The sequence below is a fragment of the Pezoporus occidentalis genome, unplaced genomic scaffold (assembly GCF_034315485.1).
Source record: "Pezoporus occidentalis ecotype Australia unplaced genomic scaffold, CSIRO_AGI_Poc_V1 ctg172, whole genome shotgun sequence".
In the NCBI taxonomy this organism is placed as follows: Eukaryota; Metazoa; Chordata; class Aves; order Psittaciformes; family Psittacidae; genus Pezoporus; species Pezoporus occidentalis.
In genome coordinates, this window is record NW_026913554.1 from 421,469 (window position 1) to 432,022 (window position 10,554).

Below are 10,554 nucleotides of genomic sequence, written 5' to 3' on the forward strand. Positions count from 1 at the left end.
GCTGGGGTTGCACCATAGGCACTGCCTGCCTTGCCCTGTGCATTGCAGCACTGCAGCTTCCCACTCTTAAGAGCTCTGTTTGGAAAGATGGTGTTATTTCTTTTCTATATGCATTCTGCCAGAGGGTTGCAGGAGAAGGTTTTGGGTTTTCTCTAGTCCTGTTGGTATTTCACAGTGGTTTCTACTTTCTAGGCTCTCTTTTTACCTCCCATCACTTACCTTTACTTGTCTGCTTAACACCTAACATTTAAACTGACACTCTTTCAACTTCTTTTCTTTTCTTTTCTTTTCTTTTCTTTTCTTTTCTTTTCTTTTCTTTTCTTTTCTTTTCTTTTCTTTTCTTTTCTTTTCTTTTCTTTTCTTTTCTTTTCTTTTCTTTTCTTTTCTTTTCTTTTTTAAATAAATTGGTGTCATCTGTAACCACATTATGTGGGTCACATCTTTTAAAGCCATAGCACTGGCTGTTTGGTTTCTTGTTGTGGTGTCCCTTCCCCATCAGGACTGCAGCCATGTTACTTCCTGAGCCGGTGGACCTGTGTGCAAGTGTGTTGGGCAAGGGACAGCAGGAGACACGGAGAAACAGGGAGAAATACCATTGTGATGCTTGGAATGAATAATAATCAAGACACCTCTGCCTGGTAGTGAAGTTTTCACCTGAATTGCTATAGACAGGAACAGAGACTTTCATGAATGTGAAATCCTGTGCTGTTTTTCTGAAACTGTCATGCACCGAGGATGAGGGGTGATGGTTTTTAACTAAAAGAGGGGAGATTCAGGCTGGATGCGAGGAAGAAACTCTTTACAATGAGGGTGATAAAATACTGGAGCAGGTTGTCCGAAGAGGTTCTTCCAGGTAGGAAACATAAACCCAACTTTAAAATGGTAAAAAGGAAGAGCTGCAGAACTACAGGACAGTCAGATGTAAGGAAAAAGCTCTTCCCTGTGAAGGTGGTGAGGCACTGGCACAGGGTGACCAGAGAAGCTGTGGCTGCCCCACCCCTGGCAGTGTTCAGGGATGGGCTGGACAGGGCTTGGAGCAACCTGGTCTAGGGGAAGGTGTCCTTGCCCATGGCAAGGGGTTGGAACTGGATGAGCTTTAAGGTCTCTTCCAACCCAAATCATGCTGTGATTCTGGTTCTATTTCAGGTTACTACAAACTTATCACTAGTAAAGCAAACTTATTGATAATAGAACAGCATATACTCTTATGGCAGATTACTTATATGCATAAAAAGGCATGTTCATTGTATTACCCCTACCAAGCTCAGCAAACGAATCCCACAGATGGGAGGCCAAATGCATCTCACAAGCGGGACCAAATCAAACCAATCCCACAAGTGGGGCAAATAAAATAACAGAGGCTCACTGCAGAGATGATCCATGGCACAAATGGAAGCCAACGAGGCATCCCTGGCTGTGGCCCAGTAACTTGTCAGGAGGTCACATAGAAAAGCTTGTGCAGGGAGGTCGGCCTGCTCAGGACAAGGAGGAGTACATGCAGCATGGGAAGCTTGCAGAGGCTCCAGTTTGGGTCAAGAATAGGTCAGTTTTGTATCACAGAGACATACATGGGCACAGGACACAACCACCGGGAGCAGTCAATAGAGGCAGCTAGTTTCTATTTTTCACTTGGAACAGCTCATAGATGAGGATGTTTTCTGTTCTCTCAAAAGAATTTTTGTTTTTCCAGACTGCTTCCCTGTTCTTGCAGCTAGAGCAGCCACTGGCAGTTACCAAATCTCACTTTCCCAGGATGTTTTCCCCTTTTGCCAGGCTATTTTTCACCTTTCCAGATGATAAGTTTCTGTTACAATCCCTTGTTGCTGTTGCACTTGTTGACAGTATCTCAGGCTGTCTCGGTCCCTCACTGCCCACCTGCACTTCAAAGGTGCCAGCTGTGCTTCTCAAGGATGCTTCTTGTTTCCAGGCCTTGTTCCCAAGCAGGCAGGCATTGTCTCTGTTGGTATTTCAGCAGACATCTTCTTCTGTTTATTATTTTCCCCCTTATAAACAGGTTGTCGTTATGGCTGTTCACATTGATAAAGAAATGTGCATTTTTGAGCGAAGTCCTAAACTTCCAGTGTGATTTGATGCAGCCAGCTCTGAACCTTGAAGCTGGCTGTGAAACTTCTCTAAGAAATTTTTATCTCTGTTAAAATAGAACTTGAAACACAAATTTTGCCAGGTTCAGAGCCGAGCTGGAACAGAGGAGGAGGAGAGTGACCAGTTCCTAGAGTTGGCTCCTGTGCTGGGACACCCAGCACCTAGGTTTTCTTCACTGTTTTTGAAACAACGGTTATGGATTAACAGCCAGGACCCAGATGTGGCTGCCCTTGCCCTATAAAGTCATTTTAGTGTTTTTATATATATAAGTTAAAAAACCTGGTGAGTGCTTGGTTTGCATTACCTGTCTTATATGCAGTGTGCTTCAGGCTGGGCAGAAAACAACAGGGGCGCTAAGCTATCATCACACAGGGACCTCCTTTGGCATTCAGCAACTTAAATAAATACTGATGTGTAATGCAGTGAATAAACATTGTTCTGACCACAGTTGTTCTCAGAATTATGATGCCTCCTTTCTTCAAGCCTCAGAGATATTGTTACCAATTCCAAAATCTTGCTGAGAAGCTTCTGTACAACTACCCTCCAGTTTTTAACATCTGCCTATTGCATGTTGCATGAATCATTATGATCTACAAGTAACTGCAAGAGTTTTCAAGGCTGCGTGCACATGTACGGGATGGAAAACCATCTGGAAATCATGGATTTTTGAACTGTGTTCACAACACAGCTGCTAGCAGGAGCCATGTAAATACTGACCTCGATGTGAAGTTCTGTGCCTGTCTTCCCACGGTTTTCTCTTTCTAGTTTTAGAATTTTCCTTTCTCTCATGTTGGTTTTGGTGATGAACAGCAGTAACCACAGGCATTCTCTGGTTATTATTAACATAAGCATTAAGATTTTGAGTTCCTGTGTCCGCAGGACACAAATGACAATGTCATGTATTCTTGCTTGGTCACAGAACATATCTTTGATAGCATACCACAGAACTCCAAGTCTTGAGTGAAGCAAAATAACCCTCTCGCTATTTTCATCCTTTACATTTTCCTAGACCTGCTCTCTGGAGAAGAAAAAGGAAGATATAATTAAAGGCCTGAGATGAGCAACTGGTGCTGCAAGAAGACTACAGTCATGGTAAGGACACCTGGGGACATGCACCACAATTACCTTGCAGGTAGGATGTAACAACAAGACTATCAGCAATGTATCTTGCTGCTGTCAGGTACCAGACGAGCACTGAGCAATCTCACTTCAAAATACCACCATAGAGGCATTTTCAATACACAAACCAACAGATGCCTACAGGCCACAGACCATCTGGAGTATCCCAACATTCATGCTCACACTGTGCCAGCCTGAATGACAAGCATGAATAGGAAGCAAGCACCAGGTATCACAACCCCCTTCTTGTAACAAATAGTGCTGCATTTCAGGTCCCATCTTCTGCCAAAATGAAGCCAACCATGGCTGAAAAGACAAATTTGGACACTGGTTACATCATTATCTATAACCACAATCCAGACCTGCTTCCAGGGTGCCTGTCCTTCAGCAATCCTCCCTGGCACCATTACGAGGAACCCCAGTTACAGGGCAAGATCCCAGTGCAGGCAAGTGCTTTGGGCAATGTGAGGCAACTTGGCAGCTTTACCTCTGGAGTGAAAAGCAGGCTCTGTAACAGGCAGCAAGATAACCTACATTGGAATTACTGGGTGGTGCCTGGCAAAAAAATAAATTATTAGCAAGGGGATTATTTTTCTAATTTCATTTCTTCTGACTTAGTTCCCAGATTTTCACAGAAGAGAGCTCTTTCAAACACTTTTTTTCCTTACCTTTGTCATGTAAAACAGATCACTGAGTAATCACAAGGCTGTACTGTAGCCACAAAACTCTGGATGTGCCCTGAGTCAGAAGAAACATACAGCTCCTCTCACTGAAGAGATAATTCTCATGTTTGCAATCAGCAGCTCTTGCAAACAAAAGTTGTTTTAATTAACATGAATCACACTAGCACCTCTTCCTACTTAGAATACTCCTGGAGGACTTAGTCATATCATAGCAAAAGCTGTCCTGAAGACAAAATATCCTAACAGGTGCTTGAACAAACAGATGAAGAAGCCAACTATTTAGCAAGTGAGAGAGAGCATTTGCCATATAATGTCCTGGTTTAAGTTCAGCACGAAGAACAATTCCATTGCAGGTACTGCTCTACAATCTTAAACCAGGCAACTCTGCTCAAAATCTCTGATTTTTTAACAAATTCAACACCATCTTATCTCGACTACCTCGACATTACTACAGTGAAAGCTCTTCCAGGTCCTATTTTGATGTACCAGATTTGCCCTGGGCACTGCACTGAAGGGCTGTAGATGTCATTCCAGAAGGGAATGTATCCCACATAGCAAACATGCATTGTGTTATTAATGAAGAAATAGGGGAAGGATTAAATCTGCAGTGCCTGGCAGCAAGCAGGAAGAAAGGTGCAGCATGGGTCTCATGACAGGGCTTGGTTTTCTGCTGCCATCTTAATACCAGCAGTATGGGAATAACAAGCTTCCTGATAAGCAGATCCAGCACCTTTGGAAGTACTGGATGTAGGCAAGAGTCATCCTGTTGCAGCAAGAAGACACAGTAATTTCTTCCTCTGCCACAATATCTCTTCAACTTCTTTAATCCTAACTGTGCTCTTCACTTTCTATTTTAACAGTTCTTTTGCTCTTAAACCCTGGATGCTGACATCGTCTACTAAAAACTGCTCCAAGAAGGAAAACTTAAAATTTAGTATGGACAGAAATCACTCATTGACTCATGTGTAACAATTTACATTCTAGTCTAAACAGGATGATAAATATTTCATAACGTGCCTTGTTGGTAGTGTTGTGGCTCAAGCCTAGCACTACTAAACACTGCTTCCTTCCAACATAGGTCTGCTGTAAGTTTCTCAAAGTCAGTAGTTACTGTAAGTGAAGCAGAGGGCAGAGAATGGAAGGAGAGGGTGAAGTGAGTTGGTTTGGTTGTAAGAGATGTTTGTATTGACCAAGTTAATCCATATATGACAAAATTACATGTTTCCTATTGAACCTTTTTTACACTTCAGGATGGAAATTCACACTCAAGGTTGAACAGAGGTATTTGTAGAGGAGCAATTTCTGTGAATACAGTGTACTGGGTGATAAAGCAGGATGTGCTCAGAAAGCTGGCCAGCTGCCTGGAACCTGGAGAGACAAGAAGCTGCCTCACTCCCCAAGCATGCTTCCATATCTGACAAGATAGCAGTTGTAAATACCACCATAGAGACATTTTCAGTGCACAGAAAGAGATCTCTAACACAGGACACCTAAATAAACCAACCAACCAACCAAACAAAAAAAAAACAAAAAGCCAAACGCCCTGCCCCCCCCAAAACAAAGAAACAAACCAAACCAGAACAACAACAACACAAAACAACAAAAAAACCCATCATTCTCAATAGAACTGCAGAAGGAAGAAGAGGTTTGAAATAACAACCAGCCACTCACCTGCCAGTGAAGGCTAAGCATCACCACTCACACTTCATGATCCACAAGCTCACCCCAGTCTTAAGAGCTCAGAAACAATTTCAGGATGATCTTTAAATCTACGGCCTCTAACAGGAACAGGAAAAAAAGCAGTGCTGGGTAAGAAATATTTATCAAACCCAAGACGTAAGAAGGAAGATCTGTAAGTTGTGACACTCTTAGGAGGCCAGCAATTTTTGCTTCAGCTTTAAAGGAGACCCTATGGGATGCAGGCTCTACAGATACATCACCTTTACTAAGATCCAGCGCTTCAAGTCCTTGTTGTTTTATCTGATATGATATGGTATTTCACGTGCCAATTGCATCCACATCAAATTCAGTCTAAACATACAGAAGCACTCAGGAGAAAACAGCGTGGTTGTGCTTTCCACACTGCATTTCTTCATCTGCTGCTTACTGGCTGCTTACGTAAAGCTCAGCCACAAGGCAGGGTGCTTACAACAAACCAGCAACCACCAAACTCGGTTTTAAAGACGCTATAAAAGCAGCTATACAGCACAACAAGATTTCAGTAATGATTTTCAGAACAAATGATTCATAACTGAGGTGTATCCCATCATTCACAGCAACAAAGACTAGGTCAGATGCCATTCCAACATTAGACCATCAAGAAGGGTGACTAATTTGCAATAGAGGATCATACTAGATTACCAACACTTCTAACATGAGCTGCAAAGCCACTGTGGATAAGACATGACAGGTATTCAGGAAGCATTCTCCAAGTGTGTATCACTTGGCCTGAAAAAAATAGGTACTTGTCAGTCTCAAATGATTTAATGACACCTTGGCAGTGTTTTCCAAGTGTTCTTTTTTTACCTGATATCTCTCTGTCCTGAGTCAGACTCCAAACTGTGCTGCCATTACAGATCTGAAGTCACCTATAGCCACACACACCTTTCATGTTGTGCACACATCTTAAAGACAAGACTATGATCTTTTCTCTTGGTTTCACAAGGCTACCTTGGCCAAAGTCAGCTATTTCTCTCCAGCCATTAACTGTATCTAGCAGGTTTTATAACCCTTGAACAAAAGAAGCCACTGCCACACAGAACAAGGCAAGCACACATTTTGTCTCCAGTATTTAAAAAATACTAGTTCCAGCTACCCTGCTAACCTTTTAAAGCTTTTCTGCACAACTCTGCCTCAGATGTGTTTATTTTAACCACCTCTCCAGAGGATAAGGTCTTCAAGCCTTCTGCCTTCACTACTTCTTTTGGAACAAAGTGCAGAAATGTGATTATTTTAATATGCAGAAGTCCCATCATGGGCTATACCAAGCATGTTTCCTGGACACCTTTGTCTTCCTGGTATGTTTTGTACACAAACCCTTGGATTACCAAAGAGCTCTATGAAATCCAGCTATTTTGCTGGATATTTAATAACTCCATTACACTCACAGGATTGCTGATGTCGTGCAAAATAAGAGTTACTGTATTTTTGTGTGTGATATTAAATGAAGAAAAGTTTTGGTATAGTACTCAAGACACTGTTGCTAAAAGTCAGTGATGGCAGCTCAGGCTGGCTTGCTGCATACTCTTATGAGACTCTTGGGAACAAGATCTGTAGGGGAGAACCGCAAGACAAAGAGAAATTAAAATAAGCTTCCAAGGACAAAATGGGACATCCCTACACCCCCACACCCACAAAGGGAAATACAGCATCCTGAAGGGGGTGGGATTTGAGATAAAATTATTATAATCCAAATGAGTTTACAATAAGAAAACCAAAACAGCGTTCATTAACGTCTGGGAAAAAATCACTGGGTAGCAAGCTCTAAGCCACAAAAGACTCAAACATTTTTATGACCATCACCAAACTAGAAATGTTTTGTGTATGAATTACACACTGAGTAGAAACCTACCAATGACCTAAAGGGTTGGTTATAAAAGACTCCACTGAATCAGTATACGTGTGGGATAACCCAGAAAGAGAAACAGGAATATCTCAATTCTTACAGCAGTTTAAATGTGGCAGGCTTCATCTGAATGCTCAAAGCATATGAGAAGACTTACAGCTACTACTGTTATCTGAAATGTATGACTCACGATACATGGAGTTGTTTTAATGCTGTTCAGATTCACAGTTGCATCTAAATAAAATCAGATGTACAGGTAAGTCCTCCTCTAGCCTCACAACATTAATCCTTAATTTTAAGGTAGATGACCAGAGGGCAGATATGGTAAGACCAGTCAGCCCTGGCACACAGCCGACTGCAGCAACGAGAGGGAAACAGGGCAAACACTAGCCTGTGGGCAGGCTCTGTTGCTCAGGTGCCACGTTGCTGCCTGTTTGTTGGATCAGAAGCCATGTTGGCATTCTTCCTGAACCTGTGTGAAGTAAAGGCACCCGTAACCCTGTAACAAGGGTTATTTTGACATCCCTTTGTTCTGACATCTGAAAAACTTCCCCTGCCTTAGTGAGAACAACTGCTGCAGTGAAGCATGACTGATGCTTGTTATTAAGATGCCACCTCAGAGCAGCTCTGACAGCAAGGGCTGCTCCAGCAAAGACAAATAAAGAGCAAAATACACAGGGTGATGGCAGCAGGGGAAAGTAAACCAGATCCAAAGTACTGGTGAAAAATCAGAAGCTAGCAAGGTAAATGAGCTTCTAACTTCTAACCTACAGCTATAACATGTTTTGTGTGAACATATGCTGACACAGCAACAGAAGAGTAACACCTCTACTGTAAAACACAGCATAAAATGTGTCTTGGAGAAGTGGATGATCATGGGGGCTGTTTAAATACAGGGCAAGAGGAAAACCCCAAGCCACCTCCTCCTTTTGTCATAGGCAGAAAGACCTGTTAAAGCATTCTATAAATACATGTCCTGGTTTCTGATGATCGCTGCAACACGAGACCAACTAATGTGAAAAAAAACGAGCACTTTTTTGTGTCTTAGGAGAGTTGGGGGGTGGTTGTATGTTTGTGAATTATTGCTGTTTCTTGGTGGTGCAGTACCTGCTATATATAAAACCACAAGCTGTTGGAGAGAGCATAAACAAAGGCATTGCCAGTCCCATGACTGAACTGCAGCCCTCACCAAAAAGCAATTCTATGACCACAGAAGAGCAAGTAAGAGCACTGTATTATCTTTCTTCTGTGTGTTTAAAGGGGAATCCTTTGCTATATGGCCACTGTAGCAGGAAAAAAGATTTATGGATGCTCAGAGAGTTCAAAAAGACTTAAAATGGTAATGGTTTATTTGCGGTTTCAGGAAGATTCCAAGCATGGTGAAGCCAAACTGCAGCAGAAATAGTATATGTGCATTCTGTCTGTTGTCACTTTTTCAACCATAATATTTTTTTCTCTCTGCCTGCACTAGACAGAAGTTCCTTATCCCTAGGAGAGCTGTTGGTGTTAATTCACTTAATCTAATTCAGACTGGGTCATTTCCAAACCTATATAAGCTAACCTGGGGAAAAGGCAATCAAAGATAAGAATGCTAGCATTGAGAATCAAGCCACTTAATTGAAAGGAAATTAAATCTGGACCTTATCATACAGCAGAAGAATGTCTTCCTGTGGATAAATTCATAAGCAGGGTATTGGCACAGGTTTGTTCACTGGGCAAACTAAAGCAGGTATTTTGTTAGAGGCTGTGAGGTGCTCAGCATCCTGAATTCCCACATACTCCCCTTGATCAGAGCTTTGGTAACAGAAACAAAATATGAGGATTTGTGCAAAGCAGAAGATCGCTTTCTGTGATGCAACAAGATAGGGAACTCTGAGAACAGTGATGCGTTTCACATTTATCTCTCCATTTAACAATGCTCCCTGTGAACCACTGTGTATTATTCATCAGGTCTGCAGCAGCACTATGGCTTCAAGTACCTCTGATATTTTATGAAGTTTGGATGATCATGAAAATCAATGACCAAGTATTTTCAGATAAGGCTTGTGCAGCTTATATTATAAAATATAAATATTGAACAAGCAAAACTCACACTTTTTTTTTTGTTAAAGACGCTTGCTCCTCTCCTAGGTAAACACTGAAGACACACAGGTGTATTTCCACTGGGACTTCAACCATCAGCTGTCCTAGGGCAAGTCTTATCACAGGCGCTACTAACTTCTCTGCAGTAGCACTGGCACAGCCACAGCCTGCTCATAACCTGAATAGTCAAATCATGTGAACTCACATAAATCACCAGTGCAACAAGCCCAGTCATTGAAATCTTTAGTGGAATCAAGTCTGGAACTCACATTAAAGTGTATCCACTGATCAATGCATGGCATACAAAAAGCTTACAAGAAAACTGCATACACAGAATTTCTTATGCTATTATTTTAAACTTAATCTTGAGTTCATATTCAGCAGCTCACTGGGCACAAATTCATATCCTCCATATGATTACCAAAGTTATCTGTGCTGTTTATACGTGAGACCCTGAAGTCGCTCTGATATCATCAGTCCTCACAAAATGCTGCATAATGTCACCCTTGTCATAGAGTAGCTAAGAAGGTAATGTCTACTATCCAGATCTTCAATGCAGAAGTCATACAGCAAAGGTGTCACCACAGAGATAAATGCAGTCTATGGTATACTCCTACCATAAAGCACACAATGATGTCACAGTGAATGCTTATTCTCATCGTATGTTATTTTTTACTGTACACAAACCTTTCTTATATGGTCTACTCTTTACATTTCCATACTGTTTTTACAGTAGCTGTTGTAACCTTGGAGAGATGTCCCCAGAATACCAAAATAATTAACCCATGAATTAGCAACTCAAAAGAGGAGCACAGGAACAAAAGACCTGCACTGCTCAAAGGAATCATTGGTTAAAGGCCATCCCTGAGAAATTCAGGTCTGTAAGGGTTTTATCCTGAGCCAAGCATATGCTTTTTTCTTGGAGTAGTTGTCACTTGACCTCACAGCTACTACAGGGAAGGTACACCCTACATGAAGACACATTAATTTAACAACTCCTGC